The sequence below is a fragment of the Zophobas morio genome, unplaced genomic scaffold (assembly GCF_036711695.1).
Source record: "Zophobas morio isolate AGI-343-1 ecotype UQ-CSIRO unplaced genomic scaffold, CSIRO_AGI_Zmor_V1 ptg000005l, whole genome shotgun sequence".
Taxonomy (NCBI): domain Eukaryota; kingdom Metazoa; phylum Arthropoda; class Insecta; order Coleoptera; family Tenebrionidae; genus Zophobas; species Zophobas morio.
This window is the reverse complement of record NW_026972110.1, coordinates 19,562,255-19,582,006: the sequence shown is the minus strand read 5'-3', so window position 1 is coordinate 19,582,006 and position 19,752 is coordinate 19,562,255. Positions and strand designations below refer to the sequence as shown.

Genomic DNA, 19,752 nt, shown 5'->3' with positions numbered 1-19,752 from the left:
TTTTACTATACATACTTGAGATGTATATCTAACCAATTGAATACTATACTGATTTCCATGAAAATCCGAACACCTTGAATTAATTGACTGATAAAACTGAAAGTTTCACCAAATGTGCTTTAAATCGAACTAAATAAATGATTAAAATAACAGGCCTAAAACTTGTGAAATAAAAAATTTATTTAATAATGTGTGGCATGATTGAAATGTGTCCTGTATCCAATGGGATCTCGTCCCAAGCTTTCTGAAGGCGCATACGAAGGTCATTTAAATTATTCGGGATATGCTGCAAGTTACCTAGACGTGTGCCCATGATATCCCACACATGTTCGACTGGTGACAAATCTGGTGAACGAGCAGGGCAGGAGAGAACTTCAACATTATGTTGTTGTAGGTACTCCGTTGTGACTTGCCGTATGTAGGCGTCAGAGCTGTTCAGTACTTCAAGTAAAAGTACTTGAAGTAATACTTCAAGTACTTTAAGTACTTCAAGTACTTTACTTGAAGTACTTTTATATTTAGGTACTTGGTACTTGGAGTATTTCTAAAATGTACTTGAGTTTAGTACTTGATTTTGCCAAGTACTTTACTCCAAGTACTTCACTCAGTATTTTAAATACTCTTGAATTACTTGAAGTATGAAAATGGAAATTTCAAATACTTTAGTCTCTATTTTACGAAGTTTTCACATCTCAAAATAGGGTCTGTTAAATACTTGAAGTTATTAATTCAATTATTTGATTAGATGTATTTTTATAGTAAAATCGTGTTTGTTTCCTGTGAGGTTATATTTTGATCTGTGATTGTGGATATCTTATCCACAATATGACATACATTCCATAGCTACTTGCATAACGCCGATAGATAGGTAGGTAAGAAAATTAATGTCATAAATATGTCATTTGAGAGTGGATGACGACAGCATAAGGGTCGGAGATCTGTGTAAAATTTTCAGCGATGTAAAGTTGTGAATATATGAATTTTGTCTTTTTTGTATTTGGTCTGGAACTTAACTTTGCGGGTAGTTTTTCAGTACCTTCCCGGTACCCCAAAGGGAATCGGGTTTGTTGACGTACCTGCTAAAGTGCAAGGTCGGATTTGAAAATATTTGAGAAATGATTCAGTACTCGTGCAAAAAGATATTTATTCTTTCATTAGTTTCTTAACCCCGCCGTGTATTTGTCAGTAAGAAGCCTGGTCAGGGCGGAGAACTCGGCAGGGGATTATCCCTTTTATTATTATAATAGCAATAGCTGATGGCAGGTACAGACTTTCATATTCGCCTCTTCCTCGTAGAATTTAAACACAATTTTATGTTAAATATTTTGCAGTTTAATTTTCTTTATCATGTTAGACACTCGTTTTTTACCAAATTTTCTTTTTTTGTTTATACATGGTTCAGCCATATGAACTTAGTTCGTTATTACTGCTTATATTTTCTCACATTACAGTTTCAAATAATCTGTTAAATTGTATGAATTATTTGAACACCAACAATTTAAAAAGACGTAATGCAGAAAAACAATTATTTTAAAAGTCACACTAATTAGTGTCATTTATCTTTCCTGTGCGGATTTTATTTATTACCGTACAACAACTTTATGTATTACATTGCATCGCTTATTACATAAATCCAATATTGTTCAAAATGAAATATGTTTTGTGAAACTCGGCTCGTAGTACCAATGTTTTTTGTAATCCAGTTGATACGACCATGATTGTATGGTTTTGATGAGTACCGAATTGTACTTTGATATTGCTCGAAGGACCTTTGTTTTGTTGTGTGCGAAATAATAGACAGCCTTTGGTTTCGATGTTTAAATACAGGACGATTACAGAAGTACTGAATTTACATTTGTATTTGCAATATCAGGTAAAGATACCCAAAAGGGTCAGTGGTCGCTTCCGTAAATGGAACAAAATACATATGCACATTATAAAAAAATACAAAGTTAATGAAATTCGCGATTATTTAGTTAGTATAATTGCCTAGATAAATACACCCCTACGAAATATTTTAACAATAATAAATTTAGTACATATTTACCTGAATTTTCGCAAAAGCCGTTGTTAGGCATTCCCTGAAGTCATTGTAGTTATCAGTTACTAATGTCATCTTCTTTGGGTTTTCAGGTAAATATAAAAAATAAGCCAATCGAAAATGTAAAGTAAAATTTTGAAAGTATTGTGGCATTAGAGGAACAAAATTTTGTATAAATGGACGGAACAGCATTACGAACCTATTATTTGTGATTTGTCAGTGTAAAGTTACATACTTAGTTAGACAAACATTGTAGTGATTAGTGTTTACTATTTAGTCACTGTAGTAGTTAGGTTAATTTAATAATTTTTAGAATAGTAAATACGTACCTAAGTGGTAGACAGATATATTCAGGAATATGGGGCATTCATTCCAAGAAAATTCTCAGCATTTTTGGTAACCGCAAAAGTAAAAAACGACTAATTACTTTGATCACCTTGATATTTTTCAAGAGTTATAGTTTTCGCTGAAAATAGACTCTCGTTTTAGGCATTTTATTTTTTATTTAAAAAATTCATACGTTTTTTTTGAAAATGCAACATAGTGACTTAAACATTTTTATGTCATGAGCATGTATATGTATCGCACTGCTCTTAAAATTTTTTTCTGAAAAATTTCAGTTTCACAAATCCGGCCCTGTGCACTTTCACAATGGGTAATGGGCAGTGGCGGCTCGTCAGGGGAGGCAGGGGAGGCAGTGCCTCCCCTGGAAAAATTGACTATTAGTTTTTGTTTTAATATCTGTTAACTTCAAATATATTTTAAAGATATAGCAAATAACTTTTATGGAACACTGTGATTTATTAAAACGCGTCTTGGTAACATATTTTGAAGTACGCGCTTTCGACAAGAATAAGCGCTGATCACCGCCGTGTAGGCCAGCTTCAGACGGAGGCATGCCTCAGATAGACGGATATCTTCAGTATGATTAGTCAGTGGTGCTAATATGTTTTTGAGTAAGACAATAGTCATCAGTGCTTTATCAAAGCGCCAGCGGAGGCACCAACGCCTACCGTCCTTAAGCCAATCAGATCGGATTTTTTAATCTCACGGTGAAACTGCACAATGCTGAACAGGGATGCTGAATGCATTTAGTTGTGCATTAATTAGACGCAAGGAAAGGTGTTCACAGCATGTGCATTGACAAGGTTATGTATTAAAACTTTTAAGTTAACTTGAACATAGTAGGACAATGAAAATGTCAGTTTTGCAATGCTGATAGCAACATAAGAATCTATAATCTCCAGAATTTCTTATAAAGTTTAAATATTTAAGCACGGTTTTCTTACGACGAACAATTGTATGTCAAAGATTTAGAACCTCTCATCCAGATTTGAGGAGAACTTTATTAATTAATTGATTAATATATTTAAATTAGCCCTAAATCATATGAATTAATATTTAATGCTAAGAAAGCAAATTCTGTAGTCTTTTAACCTTCTCGTTGGTTTGTGTGAAGCAATTAAATGTTTTTTATTCGAGAAGTGTACCCGTATAGAATAGAGATATGTTACTGACTCAAAGCTATTTGTATTGTTTTCATAAAAACGAATAAACAATCTGTCTTTTAATAAAAGTAATTGCCAACATGTTAATTAATACCTGCTGATTTTGAAACGAAATTGTTGCCTCACCTAACGAAAAGACCACGAGCCGCTACTGGTAATGGGTGCTGTAAACTACCCACAAACTTAAACACGGAACCGGTTCATAAAATTCATTATTTTTAACACAACTTTATTAAAAAATCAGAACGTTTTGGTGGTGAACCAAAATTCAAAATATTAAAAAAAGGCAACAGAAGCCTGAGAAAATACCATACAGCGCCCATGTTTTTGTTATAAATTAACAGTAAGCATACATAGACAACGCCGTCATGTATTTTATTTTAAATTTTAAATTAGAAATAGACGTTAATTTTGTCGAAGGCATTGTGTCAACAGAAAGATGTAAAAGTATTTCAAAAGAATATTGTTTATAAATAACATAGTATTATTAATAAGTGAGCTACCATTCTGCATTTAAGTTGATGCGTATGCAATTTTTTATGTGGCGAAATATGTATTATTGTATACTTAAATTCTGAATATTAAAAAATTCAGTTTTAAATTATGTTAAGCTTTTTTAAAAAAACAGGAAAAGTTATGTAATTCTACAGTATTTCAAATAATTAGAAAGTACTTGAAGCATTTTCAGTACTTCAAGTATTTGTAAGTACTTGAAGTATACCTCCAGTACTTCAAGTACTCGTAAGTACTTGAAGAAATGTACTTGACTTGTACTTCAAGTACATTTGAAAAGTACTTGATACTTGAAATACTCTTGCTGAAAGTAAGTACTTGGTACTTTACTTGAACACTATTTCAAGTAGTACTTTGTACTTGGTACTTCAAGTACTTTTTTTGAGTACTTTGAACAGCTCTGGTAGGCGTGCATTGTCTTGCTGACATAGGGGTCGATCTAACCCTCTGAGTTAAGGAACTGCAATCGCCTCCAGTACTGTATCGATATAATACCCCTCAAACTGTAAAACGCGCTTACCACCCTTAATACTTAAATAACTATATATTAACCTTTAGTTGTTCAAAATTGCAAAAAATCTTGTATATGACACGTTGCAAAACTGTGAGAAACTTCACGTCTGGAGCGAAAAAAGCGTTCATTTTGCAACTTGATATATATTGTCTTCATATGCTCATCATTCTTTACTTATGTAACAACCAATTCGTGTATAAAATTTCATTTAAAAATATCGACGTTTTTTAATAATAATAATAATAATATATATTTCCTTCCAGACTTACAGTCTATAGCGGAACTTAAATACAAATTAGAATTCACTATAATAACATGTAACTAATTATTAATAAATGCTATGTATGACGAATGTACAACAAAAAATAAAAAAAATACAACAGGGTGGTACACAACCCTCTAATTAAGCGTGCATCATATGGTCATTATACAAAATCGCAAATAATTTTTTCCTTATGTTAACTTTACGGAAGTTATCATAAAATATGTCTACAACTTTTCCTACACTGATATTATAAAGCCTAAGAGTAGTTATTAGTGGACTGTTGAAATGATGTTGTGTTCCAGTGGCGGCTCGTCAGATGAGGCAAGTGAGGCGGCGCCTCACAGCATAATATCTTAAGAACAGATTGACTTAATTTATAATTAAAAAAGAGTTTTCAATGCATTAGTTACAAAAATATGTTGAAATGGGAAATCTGTATATGATTTTTTATTTTTTACGCTTCCTGCTGACATTTTCCGTTGAATACCGTACGATTTATGCCCGTAGTTCTTTAACTGAAGCGGCCAGAACGTCGGTTCACTTGAACCAGCGAAGCCCAATCACAGACACGGATTTCGATGGCTCAGCTCCTATACTCCTATACATGCGTTCGCTCGGAACTGAGGCGATATCTTCGGTGCTTCTCGGTCAATTTCGGCGTACTCATTAAACCATTTTTCCATTTATTTTACAGAACGGAAGGGTTGCGGGGTGCGTGGGTAATTAGCATGAACGTGAATAAAAACCCACGTGTTGGTGTTTTGTGTTATTGTCTCTTTCATAGGTACAGGTGAGTGAAAAATGAATCCCGAGTACGACATCGTCATGTTGTTTCTTGAAACGCCGTTTTCACGGCGAACCGAGCTAGAACGTCGGCAAATTTTGCTAAATATCGAGCAGTCAAAACCGTTAATTCATTTAACTTCCATTGATAAGCGATATTATCGTCAGTACTCCAAGTCATTTAAATCAACTTGGTACCTATGAAACATATAAATGGCTCTGCCGTAATATTTACACAACATCCCGGGATATAACGATTTAAAGAATTTCATCCGAAGTGCAAAGTTCCATCAAAGTTCCAAAGTACACATTAAAAATTTCATGGGCTTAAAACGTTTAGAAAAGAACACTACAACTATTCCCGAATCTCTCCAAGAAAGTGCTACTTTCAACAAAATTTTGACTTGTAAAAACATTGTTGATTCGATGTGTTATGGGTGTTATTATTATTATTAATATTATGACCTACCACTGACCCGGGAATGACCGGTATTCAGGCAAGACATATATCATTACTAACTAGTAAGACCAAGTAATATTACTATTATTGTCAAACTTCTATCATCGCCTCACCACATCAGACAGTCACGAGCCGCCACTGTTGTGTTCGCGGAATATCAAAATAATAAGTTATTGATGTTCGATTATTTGTTCTTGGGCAGACAAAATGTAATAAATCTAAAAGCACTGGGCAGTTTATTTGGCCATGAATAAGTTTTTGTAAAAAAATTAGAGATGCAACTTTTCTACGGGCCCATAGTTGGTCTTCATTAACTGCACTGCATAAAATAACAGTTTACAATGAAAAGGGGGATACAAATGAAATATTTTTAAGTGCAAATATTTGCAAAATTTCCGCAATACATTTTCTAACATAGTAATATAAACCTGGTGATAGGGTGACCGTATAGTACTACAATATTCTAACTTAGATCTTATTAATGTGTAAAACCACAATTTAATGCAATGGATATTTTTAAATTCACTGGTGTTTCTTATTATAAAACCTAGATTTTTTAAACATGCTTTTACAGTTGCTTCAATATGCGGGTTTCAAGGTGTTCGGATTTTTTTTCTTTTTTGTATTGAGTATATAAATAGCTATTATATGTTTATACATCATAAGAATGTCACGTAGAAATTAGATATTGTCTTTGCCAGTTCTATTGAAACACCACCTGTTGATTTTGCTTAAAATTTAGCAATTGGTAACAGCTTTCAGTTGATTGACAACGGCTTTTAGTTAGAAAATTATTTGAATATGAGCGTTGCCAAATTTACGATTAACAAGTGGTGTTTCAATAGAAATGGCAAAGACTATAGTTTGATTTGAACGAGTTTGTCGCACAAGCTACTGTGTTAGGTAGCCAAGGTGGATGGTGCACCAGGTTCGTCGGTTGGAAGAGACAGGCGACCGGACTAGCTACAGATGGAGAAGGGGTGGGTCGAAGTCCAAATGACGTAGCTATCGGGAGCGGCGCCACTGCCTGTCAAGATTTCTGCCTGTAACTCTAGCTCTTAGCAAACGACGACTCCGAAGGCAGACGTATGACTAAAACTAAATTAACTTCACTACCTGGACCTCGTCACCTACTGATCGCTTCGTGGCGAAGGTCGTGACCAGACGACAACTCAAAAAAACACTGCTCAAGTTAAAATAGAATAAAAGCGGTTTAATTTGGAAATAAAAAGATTTACACTGCGAGCTTAAATAAAACGGTGGAGTGAACTTAAATAAATTATAACATGATACAATGAAATGAACGACACGAATTTGGGTTAAGTAGGTACAGCTATCCAAATAGGGTTAATCAACAGGATTTCCTGGAATCGGTAGTACATCGGAGGCGCTACTTTCCGCTATTTGATTGGCCAATCTAATACTCGAAACGATAGTTTTCTACCCTAGTACTACTTATCTGTACGCCGAGGCGTTCTTGGCTTTCTCCGGGGACGATCTACTTGTCCTAGACCGGATAGGCTGGTGAGGTTAATCTATGAACTTCACCATGATTTCATTGTTTATGATAAGGTTATGTTGAGATCTGAAATAGTTGAGGAGTAATTTTTGACAAGAAACTTAGTTTTCGAGAACATATTAATAAAATCGTCATTTCTGCACTTACAGTTCTTGGCTTCATAATACGGAACTGTAAATCTTTCGACAATGTGTTTGCATTGAAATGTATATATGACGCACTTGTGCGGTAAAAACTTGAATATTGTTCACTAATATTTTATCCGCATTATGCTTACCAATCTATTTTGTTGGAGAATGTACAAAGACGATTTTTAAAGTTTTTGTATTATAAGAGCTATTCTCAGTATCCTGTGCGTCATATTGAGCAAAATTTATTGTTAATTTATTTTAATATGGGATCTTTAAGATAACGAAGAATCACGCAGTCAGTAGTATTTCTTTATAAATTAATTCAGGGCGCCATTGATGATATGGCAACCTTAAATCAAATCAATTTTTTGTGCCCCGACTAAATTCTTGACATCCCATCTATTTCCAATTGCCTCGATGTCATACTAATGTTCAGTGGCGGCTCGTGGTGATTTTTGATGGGTGGGCAAAGCATTATAGGTAGGTTATAACATGTATGAAAAAAATATATATACATATATATAATTAATCATCTTTGTGAGAACGTGTTTTTGTTTTGGTGCTGCATGTCAATCAATATAATGTAACAAAAATTTTATGTAAGTATATTACATATATATTATTTTATAAATATTACTTACAATGTCGTTCAGCAAGAACCAACCAGAACGTCGAAGATTCTTGCTAGAAGAGGAAAGAGGAGCAAAAAAAGATTCAGCACATAAATGGATTTGTTAGGAGTTTCTAGAACTATAAACTCAAATAATTATTCCAAGATGTAAAGATTTTGAAATAACATGACGAGAAAACGTTAAATTTTGAACCTTTAAAATAAGCTACACTTGGAAAAAGCAGCAATTTGGAAAATTATTGTAAAAGCAAAATTAAAAATGCCAAATGAAACAAAAAAATAAATTCTCAAAATACTAACAAAGTTAACAATAACAAATAAAATAAAAATAATTCCAAAATAATCGTTCTGATTGGTTTTAGAAAGACCATTAATTACCAAAGACTCCTCCAAAAACATTTTAAATTTATCATCGAATTTACTTTACGAGAAATTTGCAATTCATCTTGTCCCCGAAATATATGTTTTTGTGGAGCCAATTACCGTTTGGTTATTTGAATAAGCTACATTTTATAATTAAATGCACTATCCTGAATGCAGTTTCTGATCTGACTGAATTCAATTGACCAGTAAAGTGAATGACGCGCGAAATTTGAACTCAGTTCATAACACGAGACCCGAATTTCAATTCCCCGTGTAATCCTTATGGGTGAAATCGAGGCGTCATTTTAACGCTTAAATTCTACCATTAAAGTAATTTTCTTATATATACCACTACTTGTACCATTAAGACTCATATTTTTACTGTTGATCTTGATACCAAACACGAACGGAACCGGTGGTATTTAATAAATATTTGAATTCAACTTTTACCACTACATTTGCCTCGAACGTATGTCGCACAGTGGTTCATACTGCCATTGACTTCCCCCTCCACATAAATGGCTTTGATTTTCACAAGCTAGAGATACGGCTGTGAATTTAAAATGATACATAAAGGAGATCTCATATTTGCAAATGTTTTCAATCAATTGCCAAATTTTGATTTAAGAATCATCATCAATCCCAAGCTTTTTTCTTTTCACATTTTTTGGTAGAAAATGAAAATTTTACTTTCATTTTAGTACGAATTGGGTCTGAAACACCCATTTAAAAAAAATCACAATTTAAAGACCAATTTATTTCAAAACAAAAAAAATATATTCTACAATAAAAAATTGCACCGCCTAATGCAAAATCTGATTCACTTTTGGTGAAAAACTGACCCACAAACTGTTATATTGATGGGCCATTTAAATAGTCCTCGGACACTAATAGTTCTTCGACACTGTGAAGTAGATTTTCTTCAGATCTTTCTGGTTCAGGGCCCAATAGCCAAAGCAGTGCTTCGCTCCCATCAGTTTGTCGTAAGCTTTCATAAAGTTGTACCTCAACATTAGCTGTTTTTAGGTTGACTTGGGGATTAAAAGAATTTTCGGAGATCACAGCTCTGACCTCGGCTGATTCACTTTTCTTCAGATGTACGTTCCAAGAACGCAAATTATTGGTCCAAAATAAATTATAACGCCCGTGTAGGGCAGGTGTAGCCATATGGTGACATACAAATGCACCTCTTGTGGTTTCACTTGTTGCCTCTCTTAAGGAATATCTATGCAAAATGAAACAAAATACCTCATAATTGTACTGGATACAGAATTTATCAATATACATTAACTTACCATTGGCTATTTCGCATTCTAGCTCGAATAAACTCTTCAATCACATTTAATTCAGTATACCAAGTGACTTTCACTGCATTATTTGACTGCAAAGAATTTTATCCGTTCACAATGCATTTCCGATCGTCAACAAAAAAAAAACTGGTAATTGCCCCTATTGTTAACGCATGTCTTTCTGTCACTATTAATAACAAATACAATAAAACCAGTCCACAGACATATACAACCTAATGTGAACCAATATCACAGAACTAATATATCATCCAAAAATTGTGATTATGATTGTTTGTTGTGATGAAAATACGAAATCAACTGTCATATTTTGGGGATTTTCACGATCTAAACGTCACTGGCCCTCCAAAACATTCGCGTTCCTTTTCTGTTCGGCGTGTTTCTGGATTTTCCGTTTCACTCATGCGCAAGGCATTAGAAACGATGTACGTTACTTTGATGAACAACGTTGTTTTTAATTTGCGATATTTTTTTAACACAAGCATTTTATATAGTTAAACCTTTAGTAACAGGAAGATAATTGTACAGTCTTTATCGCTTGTAGCATGAACTAGTTAAGATTTCTACCTGTGCGGTGTATTTTGTCTGTAAAATCAAGCTCCCATAAGAAACCCATAGTAGAATTTTTGAATTATGAACTGCCGCGCATTCTAAATTCTAACCTTACTTTACTGGTCAATTGAGTCGTGTCTCCGACGAGGACGAACCAAGCCGAGTGTTACCGATTTTCAGGGTGGGTTTGCCCACCCATCCTAGAGCGAACGCGTAACAAACTTGTGCGGACAGTCTGAATTAAATAAAAAATTTAGCGTATATTTAACTTTTGTTGACTCTGCTACAGTTATATTTATGAAACAAAAATGCATATGTAATAATAAAAAAATACACATGTCACATACGTACTGCAATAATAAGTGTATTACTTATTCTCATCATTGGTTATTCGGATTTTTAAATTTATAATTCATTATAAAGTTTACACGGTGTCATAATACAAGAATATGGTTATTACAAATTTTCATTTGATATGAAAAAGTATTTATTAATTGTTATGGTGTTGCTCTTTTCTATAACAATATTATTTAAGAATTTTCGCATAACATTATTTTCCTTACCACCTTACCCATATTTCAATAGAGTAATAAAAATAATTACCTCTATACTTTTACAATACAAAAGAAGTAAAAAAATCGAAATTAATTTATTGAATCCTTGAATCGAATATCAGAGATCCGATTCTGCAGCGTTTGGGATATACGTTGACGCCCGGGCTTCCTGCCCCGCTTGAAGCAAGAAAACACGGATATGCAAAGAAGTGCGTTTCGAATTCTTTACTCTCAATCACGTACATAGAAAACCGAACGTATGTCGTTGCTTATAATCAAGAGAATGGACCAGGGTGGACTAGCCCATCCTCACATGAACCGTATAACGCCGAGATCTGACGCACTCTTTTGCAACTGCAATTTCTCAGTTGCGGAAACTGCGGGATGTAATGAAGAAAATCCGTTGGCTTAAATGATGTTTATGACGATAATTATTTGTGTATACATATAAAATATTTTAAAAAAGAAAAAATCAATATTTTACTTCGTATCGTAAACAATCAAATAGGGTGGGCATTACAAATCACCGTTGTATGTTATTTGCAAAAATGGTAATGATATTTGTGAACAATGTGACATATATGCAGAAAATCTTCGCGCAATAATTTGTAAATGTACGGTGATATTTAATGGTGTACTGTAAAGAGTAAAAGTGATAATCTCTTAAGTTGATGAAATTGTTTTGAATAATTGAGAATTTCTTTGTTAATTTTTATGTAATATAGTTTGATCTGATTTATATAATTTGAATTTATTTATTTACATTTATTTAGATATGTTTAATTTTGTTTTATTTTATTTAGTTTTAGATATTGTCCTGTAATTGGAGTAATCTGTAGAACAATAAATGATTATTATTATTAATGTTAATATGTTAATGAACAGGAGATATAACATATCACCTTATCTCCTTCATCATAAGGCTGTACCAAGAGGGCAACAAGACCATATGCGGAGCCGTCAGTCTGCACCACAAATGGGCGATTATAATCGGGACATGTCAAAACTGGAGACTGAGATTCGTCAACGGAACTACAATGCTAGAGACATTCGGCACGAATTTCCGATACCATGCAGCCATACCCAACAATGAGCGAATCTGTGTCACATTCGTCGGGAGTGGGGATTTCTACTATCGATTTGATCTAAAAGGGGCTACACGAAGACCTTCTTTTTCAACAACATACGCCAGGTATTTTAACTGTGGGCGACAAAAATGACATTTCTCCAAGCTAAGGGTTAAACCAGCAGCTAACAATCTGTCCAATACCTCTTAGGGTGGGTTTTTCCATCTCTAGTTAACTTGTGGTTTAACCTAACTCACAGTTAACTAGGCCTGCAGCGTTTTTCCATTTTCGTTAACTAACGGTTTAAAGTTAACTTCTAATTTCATTTAACCAGAACTCAAAGTATCAGTTAACTAGTAGTTTCATATTTTGACGTTTGATTTTATAATACTGTCATCAGTAAAATGATGGATTTCGTCGATATTAACGTTTATAGCGACGATGAGGAGGTGCCTGTACGAAAACAAAGAGTTTTAAGGGAACGTATAAACCATTTTGAAAAATGGGATAGAAAAGAATTCTTACAAAGATAAACGTTTGCAACTTTTTTTTTTAAATTAACGTATTTGCATTTTAAAATTTGGACCCCTTTAAATTACCCCCCAACAGTGGAATTGAATTCATCTGGAATGGTACGCCAGGTATTTGCCTTCTGCTCCCATGTTACCTGGCCACTTTTTTGCATTCAATTATATTTCTATTTTTATCAACCAATTCGGTCAAAATCCTTTCCTCTTCTTTCGTAAAGTTAGAACACCGCTTTGTTTTCTCTGTGTTACTCATTTTTGTACAAAATAATCACACCAGAAGAATTTGAATGACATTTATCACAATAAACAACAGATTTGTGAAACGTTGCCATAGATACCAAATATAAATCATAGTTAACTGTTAGTTTTCTAACCAAATTTACAAATTTGTTGGAAAAACGCATTCAAAATTAACTGCTAGTTAACTTGGAGTTAAAGTTAACTAAAAGTTACGAAACCAGAGGTTAACTACATTTTGGAAAAACCCACCCTAAGTGTGTTTCAAAATCTGAAGTCAACACAATCATATCGCCTAAATAGACAACAACATGAGGCTCAAGATCAGCACCGAGAATTGTATCGACGAAACTCTGAAAAGTAGCCGGGGCATTAGTAAGTCCGAATGGCATTCGCTTGAAATGAAATAAGCCACGTCCCCGTATCGTAAACGCTGTAAACTCTCTTGAATTTTCGTTAAGTGGAATGTGCCAATATGCTGATTTGATGTCGATGAAACTCAAGTACCTAGCACCTCTCAAGTTATCCAAAATAGATGAAACATAGGGCAACGGGTAAGTGTCTTTTCGAGTAACCGCATTCAGTTTCCGATAATATAATCAATCACCAACTTATATTCCCCGGACGTCTTCTTTGGAACCAACACAGGCGGTAACGACCACGAACTGTTGGAAGGTTTAACAATGTCCTGTTACAACATTTTGTCCAACTCTGTCTCCAATAATTTTTGTCTTAATGAGTTCACTGGGTAGTACCTCTGTTTGATGGGGGTAGTGGATTCTACTATCTCATGTTCAACCTTTCCGGTAATTCTTATTTTATCCGGTGTCATACTTCTGATCTTATCTCGTATAAGAGAGTCTAACGATGCACGTTGTTCACAGGTCAAATTACCTCTCTCGAATTCCCTCAGCTGGCAAAATTTCATTGGGGGACTCACTAAAATGCCAAACACCTTTCTTCAAGTCGGGTACTATGCCCATTTTCACCCAAAATTTATCCCAGAATTAAAGTTTTCCAAAAGGATGGAACTACTACGACTCTAATCAAAGAAACTTTCCCTAACACTGATCGGGACTGATACTGACCCCATACTTTTACATAACTCGACATTTCCTACTCTCAAACCTGGTCATTCACTATCTAGACAAGTCACTGTGCACCGGAATCTAATACTTAATCCTAAAATCTTTCTACCGAAATTTCTAAATAAGGTCTTTTATCACCAGGAAATTGTTGTAGCAAATATTCTAGTAATAATCACGCGATTTGGGTCAACTAACCGACGATCTACTGACACAACCTCGAGTTTCCCTCTTTCGGAGGTGGTCTGTTGCATTTAGGACATGTTCGGATGGTTATGTTAGAAGTTTTACAACGGTGGCAACGACGACGAATGGGCTCCTCACAGAAATGTCGTAAAAGTGGAGATTGGTATGTAGGTACTTAGCAAAGGGATCGAGATAAATTATTATTCATTCTGTCGTATCTATAAGCGCCTTATTAACAGTGTGAGCGTTCAAAAAAGTTCTGAATGAGAAAACATCTTTGGTTTTATCATGGATTAAAGATAATCCAGAACTAATTTGTAGTGAGCAAAAAATTGTCTGCAAAGAATGCAATAAACTCCAAGATTAATTGTTAATATATAAATTCAAATTTCTTTGCACCAAATTTATTAAAAAATATACATATTTAATTTTTTAAACTATCAAACGTAATGAAAATAATACTTTTTCACTTAAAACTGTAACGAGAGTTTTTTCACGATTTATCTATAACTTTTTAATTTGACAGTTGTAATAATTTTAAAACCATTTTTTATTAAAGAAAAATGACGTCTAACACGTTTTGAAAGCTATTTTTTTCAATCGTTTAATTGACAAACTTTAAACTTGTGAGAAGAAAAGCTTGAATCACTTACTTGAGCGTCTAATCAATAAGACGAATAATCCAAATGAACATTACAGTAGCATACCGACGAGATGTGTCAGCATTAAAAAAAATATTTTACAATATTTTCACTTTTTTGCACTTTGGTTTAATCGGAAATGAGCCTAATAGTTACCGTTTTTATGGAACTCGTATGTATTTATTTTGACACTTTTTTTAGAAATAATGAAATTTTTGAGAATATAGCACATTAATTTATTTTCCTCATTCATAACAATTACTTATTTCTCTATAAAAGCTATCATTTTTCGCCTGCGATCAATTGTCGCATGCGACCAGTTGTACTTGCGACGAATTGTGTTGCGATCAATTGTGACTGCGACCAGTTGTCGTTGCGACCAGCTGTTGCTGCAACCAATTGACGCTGCGATCAGTTGTTTGCGATCAATTGTCGCGCGACGAATTGTGCACGACGAATTGACGCGGTACCCAACTAACCGACGATCTACTGACACAACCTCGAGTTTCCCTCTTTCGGAGGTGGTCTGTTGCATTTAGGACAAGTTCGGATGGTTATGTTAGAAGTTTTACAACGGTGGCAACGACGACGAATGGGCTCCTCACAATCTCTCACAAAACAACCTTGCTGATCACAGTTGAAACATACTACCGAAGATAAATCATTCATTCAGCTATTCACATCCGGGATACAATTTTCAACTTCTGCAGTGACACATGCCAACTCTGGCTCTACGTAATAAGCTCTTCGACGCGAAGATGGATGGTAATTATCAACCCGATCCTTGACCTCGATCCGCAAACATTCCTTCTCCAATTCTGCGACCGAAGTCACCGGTGGTAATTGACTCAAAGAGAAAGGGGCTAGATTTCTAGTCAAAATACTAAGTCGGACATCCTCAGCAATCGAACCGTCATTATAGCTAGATATTCTGTGAAATTCTCGTTCGTCTCCTGTGTACGATTTAAGATGTCATAAAACAGGCGTTGCGAATAGAAGTATGTACACGACTACGTACCGACCGGAACCACATCAAAGCTCAATCTTCAAACAGGTCTACTGCCGACCTGAACAACTCGTCAAAACTAATACACCTATTAGCACTCCTCAACTCTTCGACCCGCTCGAGAAATCCCAATACCGTTAAACTTTTCGACTCTCCATCAAATTTTACACCTCATTTGGCAACAGGAATCGACTTATTAAGCGTTGGTAACCGACTAATAGGGGGCTTTGGATCTACAGGATCCACCTTGTCGACTTCTTCATCCTCTGATCCTTCTATATCTGATTCGACTCGTGCCTTAGTGGTACGCGCAATACTAATACGCCCCAATAAATGCAAAATTCTCGAATATGCCTTGCCATACATATATCTGTGCTATCGCTCCTGGATTCTCTAAGTCCCGAATTTCAACTAACAATTCCTTATACCTTGTTTCAATTAAAGGAATCTCTACATCGAAAACAAATTCAAATGGTGGATACGAAACTAAACGACCGGCTCGTTTTAAAATCAACAAAGGCCGTAACTGATTTCTCACCGATTTATCTCTTATTGGCAAACCGCTCAACCGCATTTCAAATTCCAAATCACATTTCTTGAGATGACCTACTCTCATCTCTTGTCTACGTGCCATTCTGACTATAAGTATGACCATTGAGCAATTAATCTACGATTATTATTTACAAACAACAAAATTCCACTCAACTATAACCGACTAACATCTATAAAGGACTAACCACTCCTACACTAACTCACTATAACAACGTAAGAGTCCAATAAACACCAACAATCAACAAAAATAACCCTCTGGCCAATCCACTATACTACTCAAATATTTTAGTGTCCAAATGCTAAAATTCAATCTTCAATATAAATATTCCATTCAAAAATAAGTGAGCAGTACAGAACTTAAGAAAAAAAAAAAGAACTCGCGTCAACAAAATTGCAACAACCTTCTATGCCAATTAACTAACTACTATTATCACCACCACGAATCAAAATTACCGATTAAATCTCAACCGCGAGCAAAAAGAAAAAGATTCCAAAACAATTACAACTTGACAACTCGAAGACCCTAAACGTTGGACTCAATTTTTATGGCCGGTGCACCAGGTTCGTTGGTTAGAGGAGACAGGAGCCGGACTAGCTACAGGTGGAGAAGGTGGGTCGAAATGATGTAGCTATCGGGAGCGGCGCCATTGCCTGTCAAAATTTCTCCATGTACCTCCGGCGATAGTTAAAATAGAATAAAAGCGGTTTAATTTGGAAAGAAAAAGATTTAAATTGCGAGCTTAAAAATAAAATGGTGTAGTAAACTTAAATATATTATGACCAGTACGCGGGAATTTATCTCACCGCTGCAATCCCCCAGTTGAAGTAATGTGTGTTTTATGCAGAGTAGCGGGGACGCTTTGATCTGGTCCACAAGATCGTAGCCAGTGCGTCGCTAGGAGTGTTTAGATCTAATAAAAAAAAAAACTACTTCTATATTACTATATTACTTCAAATAATAATACTCGATGCCCTTTTTAATTTTTCAACCACAGGACAACCGATTTGTGATCTTGAAATGTTATATTATGTTGAAATAGTCCAAAAGAAAAATATATTTGTAATCAAACTATCGCCGCGACAGCACTGGTTTTAGCGTATGAGATACAATTCGGTGCGTTGAATATGACTAGAGCTGTGCGGTTGAAATTTATTTACCCCCACTATCGGCCCACAGTGCCGATCGCTACACAGCCTTGCCTTGCTCGCTTCTCGCTTTTCAGTTGTGGATTATTTTTGATAATTCACACAAATAGTTTTATTGTCAGCGAGACGGACACCTGAACATTATTAAATTTATGATTACTCTTATTTCGTGAATATGGATTTTAAAATCATCAACTGACATGCCGTTAACATTATTTTTCGCGTAATTTTCTTCGCGATACATAACGTCGGTTGCAAGCCTCTGGCCTGCCGGAATGGGGGTCAATTCGCAGCGTTTAAATTTCAACCGCACAGCTCTAATTATGACATTATACAATGAAACGAATGGCACAAATTTGGGTTAAGTATAGATAACCGAACGGGGTTAATCAACGAGATTTCCTAGAATCGCTAGTACATCGCGGGCGCTATTTGATTGGCCAATCTAATACCCGAAACGATAGTTTCCTACCCTAGTACTACTTATCTGTACGCCAAGGTGTTCTTGGTTTCCTCCGGGGACGATCTCCTTGTCCTAGACCGGGTAGACTGATGAGGTTATGCTCGTGCGGAGCGCTGTGGCTTCGCTGCCTGTGTTTGCTACTCTCACGGTGGGTGTAGCGGGAACCAAATCTCGGGTCGTTGGGCCGTGGCAATCAAAAATATCTGCTTCGCCGATTCCAAAAAAACGGACCAAACGCAGGCGATAAGACGCCGAAATAAAAACCTGAACTGAACTATACGGAACTGGACTGGACTGGACTGAACTGGACTGGACTGAACTGGACTGGACTGAACTGAACTGGACTGGACTGAACTGCCCACTCCCTAGGCATTAACCACGGGAAAGCACTGTTAGCAACGGGAATCCTACAATTTTTTATACTTGCTAGGTGTTACGAGTGGATGGCTTACTTTCGAGGGCAAACGACGGGAAATATAGACAGGAGAAGATCTCCGTTATGTCGAACGACGGTACGCGCAGTCGTACCGAAACGCACAAACCGGTTAGGGGAAGGTAGAGCAACATTGTCAAAACCGAACCGTTACAAACAGAGGATTAAAATTATTAAGTAACCTACAATCGAACACAATTTTCTATATATTATTATTAATAATATAATTCTTATTAATTAATCCTTTTTAAATAAAAACGATCGTATTTTCACCTTTTCGAGAAAAACAAAAATTTAGAGAGTGATTAATTTTAGTAAACTGATTTCATCTATTGAAAAGAATATATATGGGGCCCGATGGTTTCAAACCGTCGACGCTTGGTCTGTGAAGCAGATACTCTACCATTGTGCAAAACCGGCTATATGAGCTACAAGTTCTGTCTTGGTAAAGATAAGGCGGTTAGACAATAAAAAAATATAGTAATGATAAACAAAATTCATAAACCACAAATACAGACAAGTAAAATGTAAAATAGGTCGAAAAAATACAAAAAAGGCACTCATGAAGAAACATAGGCAGAAACAAGTAGGGTTCAAATAAAAGAATTTTCATAGAAACACATTTATATACAACTTTCATTCAATTGCCTACAACAGTCATGGTACGGTTAGTAAATATAGATACGGAAAGTTACCTAATGTACACTTGTCATTTTTTAAACTGAAATATATTTTGAGACGTTTTCAAAAATTTCATGTTGTAGGTTGTATAATAAGTGATAATTTATAATTGTCACGTATCTTAAGTTCTGTATTTTACTTGAACTTACGAGCACTTATCGTGCTTGTATTTACAAGTGCGTGCTTCGAAATAATATCAACAAAACAATATAATTTCGTAATACATTTACTAACTTACAATTAATTGACAATAATGTCCTTGTTTTATTAATAATGTTAGAATTTACGGGTATTTAAAATCGACGTTTTACCCAACAATTTACTCCTGAGTAATAGCAATTAATACGACTAACTACACAGCGAAAATATAACAGCGAATAATTCTGGCTCAACTTAAAGCTACATACAGACCGGCCAACAAATGTTGACAACATGTATCTGGATACATGTTGTCAACAGTGTTGCGCGTCCAAACCAAAACCAGTTGCTCGTTCAAACCACACTCAGTCTTGATGTAAAAATGGAAGAAACTGTAGCTGCTGGTGCTAGTGCTGCGTTTATTAAGTATAATAGCTGCGAATGCC

General features: G+C 35.1%; 1 long non-coding RNA gene across 1 annotated transcript; it reads right to left on the bottom strand.

Moving 5' to 3' along the window:
- Window positions 1-9,466: 9,466 nt before the first annotated feature.
- On the bottom strand, window positions 9,467-10,061 carry LOC135120412 (uncharacterized). The gene is made up of 2 exons (XR_010278605.1): window positions 10,024-10,061; window positions 9,467-9,953 (listed from the first exon to the last, which is right to left on the bottom strand). It is a non-coding gene; the product is annotated as an uncharacterized LOC135120412 (long non-coding RNA).
- Between the last annotated feature and the right edge of the window lie 9,691 nt (window positions 10,062-19,752).